We start from the raw sequence: 19,705 nt of genomic DNA on the forward strand, positions 1-19,705 counted from the left end.
TCCCTCGCTCCCTCTAAGGCCTCCCTGTCTTTTCTCTTTGACAGTGAGCAGGTCCCTGTTGGCACTCTCTGCTCTTTTACAATATTGTGAGAAAGGAGAAAGAGAGAGAGAGAGAAAGAAAGAAAGAGAGGGAAACTGCCAGAAACACTATACGATATCAAAGCAGCCAGTGCACAGCCAACAGAGCTTTGATAGCAGGCGGGGAGGGGTGCGGGTCAGGAGAAAACGAGGAGAGAGGCTCGGTGAACTGTTTAAAGAGGGAGTGTGATCTGTTGGGATCCTGCATTGAGGGGAGAGTGGGGTGGTGGAGGCTTTGAGGTAGTGAGTGTTTTTCAGCTGGATGTCCTGCAGTCAAAAAAAATTAAGCAGGGCTCCCTCTCTGTGTCTGTCTGTCTCCCTCTTTCTCTTTCGCCTCTGGCTTTTCCACTTATCTTTAACAAACAGCAGCTCAGGCTCTCAGCCACTGGCCGACAGTTTGTCCCGACAACAAAAAACCATGGCAACAACCGCTGGAAGAGCCTGTCCGGTTCCAAAGGTCCGCCCTCTCGGGCTCCTCCAACTCCCTCTGCTCTTTGAGCCTTTTGCAAATTTGGCTAAAATGCAAGATTTCAATCAATAAGCACAACCAGCTAAAAAACTTGGTTGCGATGGAGAAAGCGCTCGGCTTCGTGTTTGGTTGAGAAAGCCGGACCGAGATTAAAGAGTTTATTAGATCACCTTTGGCTTAGAGAGGAGGTTGTTTCGCAAAAAAAAGTGTTGTACTTGAAAAGAGAAAGTGTGATTTGAAAAAAAAAAAAAAAAAAAAAGTGAGAGGGGAAGGACAAGGGAGTGAGGCAGCAGTTTGTCAGGAGCCCGTCCTGTCGGCTCCTGCCAGCCTTTGCTGACGATACTTACACCGCTTCTGCTGATGATACAACTCTGCTTACATCCTTCACTCCTCCCTCCCACTCCTACAAGCTGTTTTTAACACTGCACAAGATGTCAACTGAAACGTGTGCTGAATGCTGACAAAACAAAATTCAGACTGTGTACAAAGCCTCAAACGGGCCAAATAAAGGAAAAAAAGTGATATGAGACCGTCAGATGCTGGCTCTTCTTCATGACGGCGTGTCAAATGTTTACTGAGAAGTTCATATCCCATCAAAGCACACACCACATTAAGCCCTCATCTGTTTATGACAAGTAAACTGTGAATCTAATTAACATGTGAACAACTGTCATGTGTCCCATATAAAACAAGCTACGCACAGACAACATTAAATATCAGGATTGTGGCATCAGATGTCTGATCAGATTTGTCAGTTTTATTTTTTTTTCTCATGTGGCTGATTGTGTTAGTTTAAGGGAGGGGGGGGGGGGGTTATTTTGTGGTTGTGCTTCTCACTTGCACTGCCAGAAAAAATAGGTCGTATAATTGCACTGCATCTAAGCCTGACACCTTGGTGGAAAACCTGGCACACTGGGAGGTGGCATTTGTATTTGTGTAAGTTACTATTTGGTATCAGGAGGAAACCTCATGTATGATAGCGGCACTATACATCTTAAAAAGATCACAGCTATATATTTAGTTTATGTTCTAAATGAGATTTTCTAAGGGATTCTATTTCATATATATAACAGGAGGCAGAATCAGGAGAGCTGCAGCCGCATCTTAACACATCCACGGACCACGATGACTCCAGATTTGATTTTCTGACAAATGTCTAAAGAAGATGTGTGCAGTCCTGACTACTACTCTATGACTGCTGAGGGATGAGTCAGGTTTGACAGAAATAAACCTGGGCAGGATGCTCACCGTGATGGATGAGTTTTCTTAAGCACGTTTCAAATCTCTGCAATTTTGATTTCTGTGCAGCCAAAGCGGAATGGAAAAAAAAAAAAAAAAAAAAAGGTGGCTGGAAAGTAGGAAAAACATGTGCAGAGCAGTAAAGCAGCCACAATGCTTAAAAAGATTTGGCCCTTCAAAAGGTGAAATCAGATTTTATTTAAGCCACAAGTCATGTTTTTTTCCTTCTGCTGAGACAAAGTGGGTGAACTCATTAACAGGCTAGCACCTGATTATGTTTTATTTCACATGCATCGCTCCTTTTTTGTCTGAGCTGTGTTACTGACTGCACATCTGTCTGTGATCGCTGTGGCCTTCTGTGTTTGAGGTGACAGCCTCCTCGTCCACTGCTTCACTTACTACCTGTAACACTTGAATACACAGCGAAGGCCTCTCAGGTTCCACTCGCTCCGCTTCCTTACATCTCTGAATGAAATTGGCGTTTGCAGTCCCAGGATTTGTTTTAGTTATCTGTCCCTGAGGTCAGAGATGAATTAGGCAAATGTTCCTTTATGTACTCCCGTTCCCTCTTCATGGAGCTGGCTGCAAAATTATTTAAAGCTGAAAGCTCTCTCGGTGAGTTTACACGGTTAATGAAGGTTCTTGTGGCAGACTCAATAAGGAGCTGTCTTTGCTTTGTTTAGTCAAGATTTAAATAGGTTTGGCAATGAGCCTGCTGGTTTGACGCTGAAGTGTTGCCTATTGAAGGGCTTATAAAGCAGTCTCTCGGCTACGTGGCTTTGATTGTATTTAGTTTTTTTTTTGTGTGTGTTTTTTCTTGTTTGAGACTTTTCTGTTTGTATGCTGTGCTGCGCCGTTGCCGGCCTCCCTTGACGGAGAGGCATTTTTAATCTGTGGGTCTGCCCAGTTTAAATAAAGGTTAAATAACATGTGGACAGAAGTTGGTCTTGGCTTTAACCCGTGACAACTTTGCTTCACAGTGAAGTAAATGGTGTGATTGCTTGCTTTCTTTAGTTCTTGCAATTTTTTTTTTTTTTTTGATCAGCAGATTCACAGAACAGCAGTGAAACCAAGAGAGGATGACCGCCAGTGCAACTGACAGGAGTGGACAAGAAAGAAAGAGTGAGGGGGAGTAAAAGAAAGAGGGTAGTTATATCCTAGGGTCATTAGCAGCATTTCAAAGTCACTCGGTATTTCAGCGTATGCTGTTTGACAGGCCCTGCCAACAGAATTAGGGATGAGGGATGATGGTGCCGCGATTAGATGCGTAACTCAGGGGAAAGACAAGGCCTGATCCATGGTTACGGTACACTCACACTCACACATATGCGCGGTGTAGAGAGGAAAGGGGCATGAAGACAAGAGTGGGGATGAGAGATATGATAACTAGTCTTAAGATGTTGTCAAGCATTGATTAGATGGCCCCTCCGTTTCAATGTATACAGACCTGATGCGAGTCAGCCTGATAAACACCGTGACTCCCCCGGCTCCCCCTAGGAGTGAATTGAATTCCCAAATTACCAGGCTTAAGATAACATACCTGGCTAAATTGCCGCGCTTTATAAATCTCAAATCTCTTTGTAGATATTCATCAAAGGCTGTTTCACTCCTGATCCGAAGAACACAGGAGATGGGAAACAGGAGAACAACACACAATGTGGTTCATATTAAGGCCTCTGATCTTCTATCTCGAGTCCCTCGTTTTCCGCTACATTCCTTTAGCCAGGGGTGATGTGTGGGAGAAAAGAAGGGGAGGGGGTTTGGGCTGGCATCCTCTCTGCCACTGCAAAATATGTGGTGAAGCGTCCGTGTTAGCTTGAGGTTTCCAGAGGAAAGTGGGGGGCAAACAGTGCTTTATCTGCATCTGCCTCCTCAGCCTTTTATTACAGTAAAACACCGTGGAGCTTAGCTTGAGCTCCCATGCAACAATGGCCGATCCCTGCATCTTCCTGCCCAGTTTTGCAGCAGGTTACTTCAAACCTCCTGCTGTACAGTCTCAGTTCATCTTACAGCTTTCCTCTCTCACATCAACTCCGGAGCAAAGTCTGAAGTTTCCATCTGCCCGGTGCCAAATGAATGCCAATGATAGTAGCGTTTGTTGGATAAACTGAGAAGGGTCCATCTGTTGCAGATTCACTTAAAAGACACACTCACTCTTACATTAACCCTAAACACAACCAGCATGGTCCACTCAAAGCCGGGCTAACCCAAGAGCGGGCCTTTCAAACGGCACTGGGGGGCTGAGCGGCGTTTGGCGTGTGGCCACAGGGAGCAGCGTGAAGAAAGAGAGTAGAAGGAGTCATGATGGAGGAGCAGTGGGTTCATGGAGGTGACAGCTCATGAGCTTGTCTATACTATGGCCAGGAGCACTCCGGCTGTGTGTCGTTTGAGTGGCGGCTGTGGAACAACTTGGTTTTTATTCCAGCTCTCATGCTAACAGGTTGGAGCGGACGCGGCTACGTCGTGTGATCTAGAGATTCGCTGTCTCGCCTATCTTTCACGCAAAATGCCAACGTCTCCCAGCAAAATATGGGTTAGGAAGGACGGATGCACTGATGTTGCATTCAGGTGCAGTCAGGCAGACGGCCGTCGGCAAACCAACCGGATGTGATTTTACTCCACCAGAGAAAGACGGTAAAACTTGGGTCAGGTAAACAATACGACATCACCATGACAACATATTGTCAGGCCTGTATTGTTTTGCCTCGTGCTGATGGACCACTTGTTTACATAGACGCTTGTTTATCCTGTTACATGCAGCGTCTGTTGTCTGTCTGACGTCTGCCCGATTTCACGTGAATGCAACATCAAGAATACGTTCTGATATGCAACCACACCGCTAGATGGGGGAAATTCCTACATACTATACCTTTAATAATCTTTTTTTTAATTTACTTTGTTGCTGTATTAATTATTATTTTGTGTGCTCTATATTCCTGCTGCTGCAACACTGTAAAATTCCCCAATACATGAATATCTTATCTAATCTTATCTTAGATAATTAAAAGATATATCCAACAATTGACATCCACATGAACACACACATGTGAGCTGCAGTAGGTCATGTACACACAGTAGGACTTGAGGTTTGCGTGTTGATCCTGGTTCCACCACTAACTGCATCAACACAAGCTTCTTACAGCACTGAATGAAGATGCTGCATTGTTCCATGCACTGTTATTGTTGGTCTAAACATAGCCAAGCCCCTTCCACACATGATCATGAGCTGAATGGCTTTTTTGTTTCCGAGGAAAAAAAAAAAAAAAAAAAGCTAAGACAAATCTTGCAGCAGCGCTACGTTTGTTCACATTTCACACCTCATTGCTGCACTCAACTGTTATTAGAATTTCAACCCTGGTGGTTGCTGACCTGTGTATGATGTACAATCTGATTACAGTTGACTGACAGTAGCTTAAGCATAAAGAAGTATTTCTGTATCCAGACAGGACCTCGCGGATGTGGTGTGGTGCGCTGATGCAGGTACCGGTGAGAATTGCCCGTCCAGGAAGTTTGAGTTTGAGTGATAAATCTGTGAGTTAAAAGGCACATCAGACGCTGCAAACACAGCACAGAGGTCTACAAGGCTCAGAGGGACACTGCCCAACCCTGGGAAGTTATCACTGCAGTTATCTTTTGTTACGATTATTAGCGTTGGCATCCCTGCAGCTTGACCACAGTGGTGTCGTACAAATTTGCTCTCAATTGTGAGCAATTTACAGTAAATGTTGGTGTGTTTTGGCTTTTTTTCTTGAGCATGAATTTCACAGTCCTTGCGCACATGATGAATCAGCTCTGAGCTGAGCTGGGCTGAGACTCAGCGCTGAGTGTTTGCTGAGTGCAGCTCAGGCCACTGATCATGTGTAGAAAGCCTTAGGTTTTCCCTATTCATAGCAGTCCATAAAGGCCACGTGCCTCCAACCAATCATATTCTCTAATCTGTAAACCACAGATAAGATCTGCTCATTAAGGGTCACTGGCTGATAACATCCAAATGCTTCAGTTATACAATACACAGCAAGAAAGCGGCTTATTTCTTCCTGTACTTTAAACAGCTCTGACCACAAGTGGAAAAATGACATATGTACTAATCCGGTCCATGATACACATAATGTCTGGCAGGTTCATACCTTTGGTTTAACAGCTGTTGGCAGGTGAGGCACAAAGTTAATTTCAGTGACTGCTCCGGAGAAATACCACAGCTCGGAGAAAAAAACATCAACTAGACGGGCAAATAAAAACTTTGCTCTCTTGTGTTTCCACGTAATCGTATTCTTGTATGGGCGGAAAAACCTGTGAAACTGTATGAGACGCGACAACTCTCCAGTGAAACCCATACTAATGAAATAGTTTCGGGTTTGCTGGAAGCTACTCAGACGAAAAACACACCCTTAACACACATAAACTGCAGAAAAAAACAAAAAAAAAAACGGTCAAGTTTTGCCATTCAGTGATGGAGGTTTGACAACGTAACACAAATTCAGCTGCAAGCAAGAGGAAAGTTAAATCGCAGCATCTACGGTTTAGAATGCAGACAGAACGCAGTCACAAGATGTGATGCATTTGAAAAGGGGGTGAAAGTCACTTTTTTTTTTCTTGACTGGAAAATAAATCCATTGTATTACTGCCATGAGTCGCTCCACTGATATGTTACACCGGCAGCTGAAAATCCCATTCTCAGGTAGGGGAAGAGCGGGGGAGCTGGAGTGTCAACAGGCATTCAGGGGAAGTGTAGGGAAACACAAAGTAAAGATGACGAGAGAGGCTGAGGGAGTGTGATACAACCGCAGAAAAAAGGCAAAATGACAACTGCTTATTCACAAAATAACAGAAAGTGTCGGACACCCCAGCCTAATGATTTACAACAGCGTAGGAGCAGCTGAGGATGGAATTTTCCTCTGAGGCAGGGCGTTCCACTCTTTTACCAAACACCAAGGGAAACTCCAGCGTTCACACTTGTGCACGCACTCACACAAGCTTGCATTCCTGCACAGATACACAAATGAAAGCCGAATACGGGAAGACAAAACCATGCCCGTTTGTACACATTTACACATACATCTCTTCCTCTTTTTTTTTGTTCTTTTACTGCAGCTTCCTGTTCTCTCTCTCTCTCTACGTCTCATGGTACATTCAGAGCATGAACGCCGGAGTCAGCAAGTCTGGACACAGCTGCTGAATATTCAGCCCTGCGCTCTCCCATCTCCTGTCTCTCTTCCCACCTTAAACTCCCCTCCTTCTTCCTCCCTCTCTCCCCCTCTCTCGCGCTCCATTCTTACTCTACTTCTAGCTCAATCTGCCGCCACCGCTGCCTCTGCTCTCTGTGCTCCACTTTCATTAAGGGGCTCTCCTCTGATAGCCCTTCATATAACACTTAATCATCATAACAATAAGAGCACTCTCTCGCCGACGAATCACCTCGAGGGGCCGGCCCTAAAGATCCTCCGTTAACTGATGTCATTTACTGCCGAGGCTCCCGATTGGTCGGCGCGGCGCGGGAGAGCCCGCCCCAGGTGTTTGACGGAGGGCTCAGTGGGAGCATGCAGGTCGGACAGGCCAAGGACATTCCTCTTAAGGAGAGGAGCAGGGAAAACCAACACACAAGCACACCCGCTCGCGTGTTACCCAGGCACAAAGGCTCTTGCCGGGAAGCAGAAGACAAGGCGTGTTTGGTTTTGCAGTCAAGAGAGAGATGAATAAGACTATTGAAAAGGGGGGAGAGAGGTTTGAATAACAGTATTTTTACATGAATGGATCTTCAGGGAAATGACTGCTCCGTCGCTCCCTCTGCTCTGTACTTTCAGCTGCGATTTGACAACAGACTTGAGTGTGTGTCTGCGAGAGCGTGAGTGTGTGTGCATGTGTTTTTTTGGAGGGGGGTGAGGATGGGGGGGTGGGGGTGGGGGTGGGCACATTTTGGCTGATTGAGTTGATGCTGCTATCAGGCTGTGGAAGTGACAGCATGCCATATTATGCTGTTGTGGGTGCGTGCGTATAGATGGAACGGTGACGTCGGCTTCACACGGACACACACGCGAAATTTTGCGCGCGCACGCTCGTCCAAACCGCTGTGAAATCACAGCTGTTCTCAGTTGCTATGCGCCAGTCGCACCATCGTCTCAGATAACACACACACACACACACACACACATGGAAGTGTGAGACGGGGACAGTAACACCAGACTTGGCAGGGTCGGAAGGTCACAGGGGTATTGTGGCAAAGTTGCCTAGCAACAAATACACGGCACACATAATTTCCAGTGTGATCCCCTGTGTGCCCCTGACCACATCTGAATGTATGGATGATGAATATATTGACAGTAGATGATTGTTCTGCACCTGTTTGAAGAAATGTGTCGAATGTGCTGCAGCTTCATTATAGACCTCAATAAATCTTGCACCATTGTTAGCACGCCACAGTGAAACCAAAGGATACAGTTAGCAGCATGCCGGCTTGTTAGACTGCAGCTACTGTTGGGTTAAAGTGGAATATACTATAACGGTAGGATTAATGCTATACATGTCTTCTATTTTGTGTTAAAGGGAAACTATTCAAGTCTGGTTGCTTTTTTTTCACAATTTTGCTAACCCACCCTACCGGCCATTAGGGCTGCCAAGATTAGTCGACTAGTCACGATTACGCTGACTATCAAAATCGTTGACGACTGATTTAATAGTCGGCAAGTTGAAGCTTTGTTTGTCTCTCCAAACTGATGCTGTACCTTCCGCTGCCTTGTCTGCTTTTTATTTCTGTCCTTGACGCACATGTGCAGTAGTGGTAATGTCTGTCAGAAAAAAAAAAGTAGCTATCATGGATAGCCAGCAACGGAGCTCGAAGGTTTGGGAGCATTTTACCAAAGAATGTGCAATACAAAATCTGCAAGTCAGAACTTGCCATCCATGGCACTACGACGGTAATGCACGAGCATCTGAAAAAACCACACACACACACACACATACAGACGTAGAAGTAGCTGATAACAACGCTTCATAAGCTGCAAATTTTGTGTGATCCGATTAGTTGACAAATCAATAAAATGGTACATAACATTATATATCATATAAGATGTTCCAACGTATATATTTGTGTAGTGTTATCTGTCATAAACTAGAGATTACGTGTCGCGGTGCCGCCGAGACGAGAGCTGGGACACCGGGTTGGTGGCACTGATCTTGCAATGTTGGATTTCAGGTAAGAGATGCTGCGTTGAAGGCAGAGAGCCTCCATTCTGCCTCGTAACAAGTAACATGCCATTTATTAAACCATCACAATAACTCCGAACAATAACTTAATTCATGTAAAAATGTAGCATAGTTAAGCCAAAAATCCTACATCTTTAACATCTCACAAGCTACGTTAAGTGTAGCCTACAAGACGTATGCACAGGTGGACTCTTGTCAGTGGTGTCCTGTAACCAGCAGCAGAAACACACTTAACACTAAAAGCAAACTCCTGCCACGTCAAGTCACATTTCTTCTTCTAAAGCCTCCCGTTTGGTTTCGGACCTTATTCCTCATTTTGTATTCGCAAAAATTGTCCCTTGAGGCTTGCCATACTGCTGTACAGCGGCTCCCTGCAGACAGCGGTACCAAACATAGAGTACAGTAACAGGAAAGTGACATTGACTACAACCTAGAAAAACAGTGTTTCATCAGGACTGCAGGTAGCTCAGCCCATCTGTGTACTGAATTCTTTATAGGTTATCACAGCAACAAGGCTGCTGTCCTCGCTGCCTCCATCCCTTTGTGCACCGTGGTGTTTGAAAACAGAACCTGGGGGTTCTGTAGGAGCTGAATAATGGACTGTTTTTACATGTCTTACCGGCTAAAATGGTAAACACGGCCTGCAATAGATTTGTATCACTTCCTGAAAGGAAACAGGAAAAAAAAAACAAAATCAGCATTGAAATTAAAAGAGCGGTCCCCAAGAAGAGGCCTTGCTGAGATGCATTATGGGAAGAGTTTTATCCTTACAAAAGACTCAAAGTCAACATGTATTGTCTTCTGCTGCACCTGTTCTGTTTTTTAATCTGCTTAAAACATTAGAAAACTTCAAATTAAGTGAACTTTTGCACCTATCCATGTGCTACAATCATGTAATATCAATCCCTGACCCATAATAATAAGTTTAATACTTTGAATCCAAAGGACAGACTGTATTTTAAGAGTCCTTGTCGCTACCCGATCCGCGACGCTACCGGATCCGTGACAGCCACGTACGGCAACTCCACTTGGACAAACTTAGTTGAATTGACTTAGGATCACTGCCCTATGTGCGTCGCCAGAGACGGTTTATCTTTTTATTTATTTTTTTAAATACTTTATTAGTAATGTAAATTGAGGGTTGGTTGTGGTGGTCTGGATCTTGATGCTCAGAAAACAGGAACACAGGCGGACTTTTAATGTTTACTGTCCTCTTTTCTCGCCGGCCTCATTACCATGACAACCACAAACAATCACAACTACCACAACACTCACTGAATAAACGAGTCTGCCGCGGCTGTCTTATGACGGACCTACGCGGTTTTTATTTTATTTTATTTTATTTTTTAATCATTTTCACAGTACCGTATTTTAAATTCACAGAACTTAAAGCATGTACGCAAATCGGGCAGTGCCCAAATGAAGTTTTTTTTTTTGCCCAAATGAAGTTTGTCCAAGTGGAGTTGCCGTAGGCAGCTGTCCAAGATTGCGGCCGGTCTGCGCATGCGCAGACCAGTTTTGTCACGGATCCGGTAGCGTCGCAGATCGGGTAGCGACAGTCCTTAGTGAGTTTCTCTATGTGACATCATAAGAACAGTCAGTGTGACATGTTACACACAAGACACACACACTTTTTAACATGTGAGTCATGTCGTCAAACCCAGAAAACAAGCAGCCTCCTGAAGACTCAACAATCATATTTTCTCTAACGCGAGAGTAAAAATAATGAAGTTGGCTTGTTTGTCATTACTCAAAATAAACCGCTCCATGCACAAAAACCATCATAAAATCGATAAAAGAGTTTTTTTTTTTTTAAATCGAGTTAAAAGCTGTGGCCTCTGTTTTCATCTCGCTGCCTTGTTTTAGTCAGTGATGTCACATGTCTCAGCCCCTCTGTCTCCTCCGTCTCCTCCGTCTCTTTCCACTGTGTGCAGTGGAACAAAGCAGAGATGGCAGAGAAACTTATCTTTAAAAAGAAACTGCACTGTGTTGTGGAATAATTTGGAAAACTGTCAGAGAGTGAACCCTATCTCAGAGAATGCCAGTCACACACACACACACACACACACACACAAGCTTTTAAGCACGCACACACACACAAGCTTACAAGCACACACACACACACACGCACACACAGGGACTCTGGTGTTTACATCATATGGGAAGGTATTTTTTCCTCTTACACTGCCAGGGAACAGGCCCACGCATGGACACACAGACGCTGACTAAGGCCCTAAGACTTCTGGGGTGGGGGGGTTGGGGGGGTAGGGGGTGTGTGCATGTGTATAAGTGTGTGTGCATATGTATATAATTACTGTTGTGTATCTTGTCGAACAGGCTGAATGAAGTTTCAACATGGTTTGGACAGCTGATGTGATTTATTTGTGCTGCTACAGTATAAAGTCTGTGTGTGGGTTTCATGTTTATGTGTATTAAAGGGTGTGTGTGTGTGTGTTTTTTTTGTGTGTGTGTGTCTGTTTGTGTAGTGTGGTATCAAATCATCCTGTTCGGTGTTAAGCTCTAATGTGGTTAGTGGAATGTACAGTAGAGAGTTTGTGGGTTTAGCAGAGGGGCGGAGCTAATGCTAATCAGTTTATTCTGAAAATCTGCATAATTTGTGTGTGTGTGTGTGTTTGAAGCAGTTGTGTGTGCATATGTGTGTGTGTTGTCGCTCAGTTCATAAACTTTTAAGTCACTGTGTGGTGTGATTTCCCTTCGGTTTGAGGTTTGAGGTTAGAGAGAGGAAAAGTGGGAGAGGACGGCAGAGAAGACAAAGTGTGTTTGTGCGTCTTTGTGTGCGTATTCATGTCTGTTAAAAGCTCCCAGCTCCCCAATCCAAAAAGCTTGGCTGATGGCTGATGTTCAGAGTTTCAACCACAACGCTTGGAGATCACAACAGGCGGCCTATTCAACCCAAGACACAAATAGAGCTCTTTTCCTCTGTGCTTAAAATCCCGTAGCTCAAACAGTGAGCTAAAAACAGATATTTTCGTCGGGAGCTGAAGAAGGCCAACCAGACAAAAAAAATAAAAAATCACTCTTCTTTCTCCATGACGCTGTTTTCTTTTGCTAAAATAAGAACTGGCACGTACAGTATCTGCGGAGACGACCCGGCATCATCTCTTTATCCTTTCATTCACTGCCTGCGAGTGGTGCAGCTTCTCGGGATGCGAATCAACAAAGGTCAGACAGTCGCAGACGGAGGGCAACACGGAGATGGAGTTACCAGTTGCGAGACACTGGGGTATCCATTTCAAATAGAAGCCACTATCCCGGGGGCGTGGGGGGGGGGGCTGCAACAGGCTGCCACAGTGTGTTTGTTGTGTGTGTGTTGCATCTATAAGTTCCTTGTGTTGCTAAGAACGAGAAGAACAATGAAGCATCTATCAGCTGTGAACTCCTTTCACTTTAAAGGAGAGGAATAAAAAAAAAGCACGTTGTGGCTGATTCAATTTCTGACGAAGTCGTCTCAGTAAGCTAATTGGCTAGTTAGCTGCAAACATTAATAGACATTGTGTAGGAATTACTCCCATCTAGCGTTGCGGTTGTATATCGCAAGCAACTCAATCGTATCTTTCGTTTTGCATTCACGTGAAATTGGGCAGACGGCAGACGGACGACAGCCGCTGCACGTAACGGCATAAACAAGCCTCTATGTAAACAAGTGGTCCAAAGCAATACACGTGACAATATGTTGTCATGGCGATGTCGTATTGTTTACCTGACCCACGTTTCACCAGCTTTCTCTGGACTTCTGTGACTAAAATGACATCTGGTTTGTTACCGACGGCCGTCTGCCCGACTGCAGGTGAATGCAGCATCAGTGTAACGCTCCATTCCTCCTCACTGCGTTACCACGGTGACTTTTCACAGACGCCACCTCCACCTGAGCCGACAGCTCCGGTGTCTCCGCTGAGTTTCCGTGGTTTTCTACCGTCACGCTGCCACTGAACGTAAAAACATGGAGACACCACATGGCAGCAGCACCGAGCTTACCCGCTCCATGGAGATATGAATGATATGAACGGCTCATTCAGAGCTGAAAGGAACACTTCAGTTTGTTGATGGGGGGGATTACTGATTAATGAAAAACAGACTTTTGAACCAAATAATCGATTTTCTTGAATACATAACAGTAAAAGTTACACATTGTCCATTTAAAGCAGTTACAGTTGGTAAGTTGACGAAAGTGAAAGTAAAGTCAGCGACTTGGTCAGCAATTTAGATAAGTTGCAATTTGTTTGTGATCCAATTAGTTGACAAACCAATAAAACGGTACATAACATTATATATCATATAAGATGTTACGGCGTGTATATTTGTGTAGTGTTATCTATCACAAACAAGAGATTACGGAGGGCAACACGGAAATGGAGTTACCAGTTGCGAGACACAGGGGTATCCATTTCAAATAGAAGCCACTCTCCTGAGGGGGGGTGCAACAGGCTGCCACAGTGTGTTTGTGTGTGTGTTGCATCTATAAGTTCCTTGTGCTGCTAAGAACGAGAAGAACAATGAAGCATCTATCAGCTGTGAACTCCTTTCACTTTAAAGGAGAGGGATACGGGGAAAGAGGGGAGGAGGAAACACATTATATAAATCAGATGGTTCCTGAGGTCATTTTTGTCTCCACACACTATTATGCATGCCAGCACACACACACACACACATAGACACACACACACACAGTGTATGGCTGCATCCACTTATGACATCACTGTAGCTAGCCAGAAAGACAGGAGAGTCAGAGAGAGCCAAGCTGACGTCATCCCATTCACTCAATGTCAATTACGTAATCATGGTGTCCAACGCCTGCAGGACAGACATGCTGTGTGTGTGTTTTTTTTTTTTTATATGTGTGTGTGTGTGCATGCAGGCAAGTACACATAATTGCAATCTCATGTGTGAGAATAGACATAAAATGAGGCATGGTGATGACATCATTAGTGGGAGGCGGCCTGGCGTGAGTGTGACATGGCTGAGAGTGTTTGGGTAGAAGAGGAGGAGACAGAGCCGGCTAGAGGAGTTATGCAACACAAATCCAACTCAACAGACTAGAAAGGGCCTTTTTTGTCTTTGCTGTGTGTGTGTACACAATGTGTGTCTGTGTACGTGTGTTTGTCTTAAGTGACTTTTCTGTAGCACTTTTTACTTGAGGCAAAGAACACATTAAAAACACACAAGCACTCAAGCATACTCCTGAAATGCACACTGACTGAAATCTACACACAAACACAAACACGCACGCATATACATACACACTCACTCTGCCCCCACTTATAAACAAAGCTTCCTAAGGACAGGAAATCCTTCCACCCACGTTCCTGTGTTGCTTGGCAACCAGAGCAGCGTCACCGTGTGTGCATGCCTCCACCGCTGCAAACGGCAGCATAGGCTACACACAAACATGAAGACAAAGGCACACATATACAAACTGCAACTCCTTGAACTCTGCTTCTTTAAAAGCTAAAACGACATTAAAAAAAAAAAAAAAAAAAAAAGATCCAGCAGATGAGTGAGCCGAAGCTGAGCAGGCTGATATTCACCACAGCTGCCCTCCCATTCGTCAGCTATGGATCTAAACCAAACATGACATCAGCCCTTGTAAACATAAAACACTTTTTCCCCCATTTATAAGTTCTATTTTTACACCGCTGACGTCTTTCAATGCGTGATAATGCGTGTGCATGTGTGTGTGTGTGTGTGTGTGTGTGTGAGCATGGCTCTGGATGTGTCTGTGTGTTTATATGCACATGCACTTGTGTGCAACTGTGTGAGGATGCGACCGGCAATAGCTCAGCACGACTAAGTAGACGGAGGCTAATTGAGCCGAGGTGCCCAGCACTGTGGACAATGAGTCCATTTCAAATCAGCAGGAGGCCTATTGAAGACAATTATAACCTGGGGGATACAGAGGAGCATTATTCTTCGAAGCCATCTTGGCCACTTAGGCCCGGCTGTGTTTCCACTGCAATTTTAAAACCTGCTTTTAACTCTCCAGCTGTTTTAACACACTAAGCCGGACAAGAAAAGGCACAGTTCACCTTCGCTGTTCCGAAAACACGCAGAAATTAAATAATTGACAGCAAACTAAGTTGTTACCAAGTCGCAGCAGTGGGAAAAAGATGGATGACAACTAAACACATCACTGTCTTCCTCTAAACTCTAATTAGGAGAACACAGCAACCGTCCATCTGTCCCTCCGTCGTGAATACCACGTGATATCTCAAGGACGCCTTGAGGGAATTTCCTCCAATTTGGCACAAATGTTCACTTGGACTCGTGGATGACCTGGTTGGACTTTAGTGGTCAAAGGTCAAAGGTCAAGGTCACTATGACCTCAAGTCGGTCGCATTTAATCTGGCAGAGGATGAGCCGATTCGATTTTGGAGGTCAAAGGTTGAGGGTCAAGGTCACCGTGACCTTAAAGGACACTTCTTGGGCCAAAACTAATACGCTGAAGAAAATGCTGGAAATCACTGTGGGTGTTTATGAGGTCGACACATCACAGTACTTGAGAGTGAAAGTCTACATGGCGGATTTGAATACTTTTTAATTGGGTAATTTTTACCAGACTCTTATGATTTTTCCTGCTACAGAGCGTTTGTGGTTATTATGACACATAGCGCTCATTAGTGGTTGCCAAAAGGTGAAGGTCATGTGAATTAGCCAAGGTCTCTTTGCCAAAGGCAATTCAGTCCGCCAGGATATTTACAGTCATGTAACTGCTATCAACATTTTAAATATGGTGTCACTAACTGGTGTTTCAGCCAGCTGAAGAAACCGAGCTGTGAGTCAGAGCTTTGTTGTCGAGATAAAGATTGGGTGAGTCATCTTGCTGCATCGCTAGCTAGCTACCTTCTACATCCATGAAATATATAGCAACAGGAAGATGGTGACATGTTATGAGGTTGATATGAGTCAACTTAAAGACATAACAACCCTTATAGCAGGATAAGGGTTTTCAAAATAAAGTTAACTATACAAAAAAAAACACTACTACATCAAATGGCCACCTTCAGGGTGTGTGTTTTTATTTAAGGTGACACTATATTCATTTCAGTGGGCAGTGATTATGGAAAATGATGATTTTTGTCTGAATCTGAATTATCACTAATTGATCTGTGCCCTCCCAATGATCTGACATTTCTCCAGACAGTCACTGTGGGCAACAGGTGAGCAACTTGTATCTGTGTGTTTTTACCATACGTGTGTGTTTCACAACTTTTTCAGAGACAGTGAACAGATTAACAGGGTTAAGGAAAGACTAATTAAATCAGCCTGGGTATGCCTTCACCAGCTAAAAACTTTTCTGTGTGTTGTTCAAAACGGTTTTTGTGTTAATGATCGTTTGGAAAAAAGGCAGAGATGGAAGAAAAAGGTTATTTCCTCCGTGTTATTTTCATGCAATCTTTCCTCAAGTTTTCACTGTGCCAGAGATGAACGGTTAATGACTGAGGTTGCTTTAATCTTTTTTTTTTTTCTTTTTTGGGGTGGGCGTGGACTATGCCTTTAATTAGTTTAACTATTTTTAGTCTACTTGGATCCTTTGGGAATCAAACCCCTTCACAATGGAAGTTGTAGCACCATGATTCACCGTACGGAGCGGCTGGATTTTTACATTACAGCGTCTTTGGAATCCGCAACTTAGTGTTCGGTATGAGCTCAATGAAGATTTCAGCAGGGACATTCCTACTTATAGTGTCAACACTGAAGCGGCCGTGTCCTCTTTACGCTGAGTAAACACACAGTGAGCCCATCGTACCTATAAAACTACAGAAGCGGGCATGTTTTTACCACTTTTGCTGATAAGCTGCACTTCTGTGTTGTTTACCTTTGAGTACTAAATGTCCTGTGCTACCTCTGCAGTACACTTTTTTTTTCTGAGTGTGCATTTTCGACACGCTGCCATATGGCTCATGGGCCACAGCTGACCACAGCACAGCAGTGGGCTATAGTGTAGCTCCAGGCGCATGCGGCTAATACAATGAGAAATATTAAAATGGCCATTTTCCAGTATTTATCCTGAATAAATCATAAAGAAAACTGTCTGATGCTTTTATTCAAACCCCAGACTGTTCAATTCATTCGCACATGAATTATAGATCCATTATGGACTGTTTGAGCTGTGTTGAGGGAATCAGACTAACAACAGTTGTACTGAGAGCCCGAGCCATCCTCACCAATTATCTGTGTCTGGGGTGGAGCCTGAATTCAATATTCAATTTACACAATTCAATTTTTCGCGTCCGAGCCTCCAATTGAAAAACTGCTGTTGTCAAAAGAGCCACAACAGACAACAGACAATGAGAGCGAGGGGGTTAGAGCCTCAACTGTCTCCAAAAGTGGAAAAAAAAAAGAAAAAAAGAAGCGGGCGAAGTGAACGTGGCGCCACGGGGGCGTCCATTGAGAGACAGGCAGAGGTGGAGGGGGCGAGAACTCCATTGAGCGCAGCCATGGGGGGTCAATATGTGAATGAACGTTTGCCATGGAGGTGAATTATGAATGAGCAGCACTCTGAGCACTCCTGGAGAGAGCATGTCAGCCTCCCTCTCCTTCACTCCTTCCTCCTCCCCTCCTCCTCCTCCTCCTCTTCCTCCTCCTCCTGTCCTAAAATCTCCATCATCCTTTTCCCTTCCCTTCCTCTCCGTCTCCGTTTCATCTCTCACTCCTGGATTAATCTTCTCATCTGCCTTATTCTCGGTCATCTGATCGCTTTACCTCCCTCCACCCTCCTCCTCCTCCTCCTGTCTCCAGACCACGGGGAGATGGAGGTATAGACACAAACGCCGTCTGTCTGAGGAGACGACAGAACATTCTTCCCCAGCACATACATATTTACACAGCCTCACACACACACACACACACACACACACACACACACACACACACAGTAGCAAAAGATAACACAAAAGCAAACAGTCCTGCACGTGCAAAGACAGACGCGTGCATTAAGTGAAACGCTCACAGGCAACTGACACACACACATTTCTCCCAGCTGTTCTCCTGGCCACAGCTAGCTCGCCTTGTGTGTGTGTGTGTGTGTGTGTGTGTGTGTGTGTGCGTGCGTGCATGTGTATTCGTCTGTGTGTAATCCAATGTGCTGCTGCTCAGCCTGTGCCACGCTCTCTCCTCTGTTGCTGTGCGTCTGATCAGATCTGCCTCCCTCAACCTGTTTGCCGTCTATGGCACACACACACACACGTGCACACACACTCTCTCTTTCACACACACACACACACACACACACTCACACACATATCCATAGGCTAGAAGCTGCTACTACTTATCCAGCCTCATTCACTGTCAGCCAAGCTTCAGGAAAAAACTAAATTCATTCAGTGCTGCTTTTGCAACCTCTAAGTAATGACTGTGTGTGTGTATGTGTTACCTGCTGCACTTAAAACTCCTGAACACACACTCACACACACAAACAGTGAGAGAGGGGGGGGGGTGTAAAGAGGGACTCTGCCCTCTTAAAAGGGAGTGTTATCCCCCCATTTTGCTTTAGCCCAACTTCAAGTAGCCCACTGGAGAAGTGTGTGTCTGTGTGTGTGTATGTGTGTGTGTGTGTGTGTTGGAATGGGATCACGCTGTTCCCTAAAAAGTATCCACTCCTTTTGATCCCTTCACTCCAGTTTACAGCGGTCAGCTCAGCTCGCTTACACACTTTGGCCCCTTTTTAGCCGGTGGAAAAACAAGCCTTAAAACTCACAGCAATGTATATATAGGCTACATGCACACACACACACACACACACACACACACACACACACACATAGCCTACACAACACACACACACACCTCCACTATTCCCTTTAAGTGAGGAGCCATGCAGCATATGTCAACACCTCGTACACACACATATATACACACACACACACACACACACACACACACACACACACACACACACACACACACACACACACACACACACACACACACACACAGAGCTATGAAAGCCTCATAAAGTCACCTTAGGATCCTTGTGTTTTCCAGGCGAGCCCCTTCCTTCTTCACACTCTTCCTCTCCTCTGTCACACTTCTCTCTCTCCTCCTCTCCTCCTTTCCTTCCTTCCTTCCTTCCCTTCCTTCCTTCCTTCCGTGCTGTCCGTCCGTCCTTCTCTCTCTCTCTTCTCTTCTCTCTCTTCTTTCTCCCTCTCTTCGTCCTGGTCCTCGGTCAGTTCCCAGTGTTTGTCTCGAGCCCCTCCATGTCCGCCCCGCGCCAGTCGCTTCTACCGCCGAGCGAGCGTAAACCTACACACACACAACACACACACACGCACACACACGAGCCGCTGCGTTCCTATAGTCTCTCTTTCTCTCTCCCTGTTTATCCCTCTCTCTCTCTCTCTCTCTCTCTCTCTCTCTCTCTCTCTCTCTCTCTCTCTGCGCGCGCTCTCTCTCTCTCCTCTGTCGGAGAAGAGCTCGGTGAGTGTGTGTTTGTGTTTGTGCGTGTGTGCGTGTGTGTGTATGTGTGTTGTGTGTGTGTGTGTGCTGTGCCTTGCCCCGCCAGCAGCAGAGGACTTCCCCCGGAGCCCGACCCGGGTCCTAGCGCCAGCCGGGTTCACTGAAAGAATGCTATTGTGTACGGAAGGTCCCTCCAAAGATCGTCTATGGTTTGAACAAGACGATTCACTCACTCAGTGGCTTATTGGCACAAAAGGGGGCAAACATTTTGGCATTAATGCCTCTTTGTTTTTGCAGTTTAGCATG

The 19,705-nt window shown here is 45.1% G+C and overlaps 1 protein-coding gene across 1 annotated transcript in view; it reads right to left on the reverse strand.

Annotated features, from left to right (window-relative positions):
• Positions 1–19,352, reverse strand: part of LOC311007662 (forkhead box protein N3-like) — a 67,450-nt gene extending 48,098 nt beyond the window's left edge. Inside the window, exon 1 of the mRNA XM_084000920.1 lies at positions 18,966–19,352. The gene's annotated coding sequence lies outside the window, so the exon portion shown is untranslated. The remainder of the gene's footprint in view (positions 1–18,965) is intronic.
• Positions 19,353–19,705: the final 353 nt, after the last annotated feature.

This window comes from Trachurus trachurus (assembly GCF_905171665.1).
Source record: "Trachurus trachurus genome assembly, chromosome: 24".
Classification (NCBI taxonomy): Eukaryota; Metazoa; Chordata; class Actinopteri; order Carangiformes; family Carangidae; genus Trachurus; species Trachurus trachurus.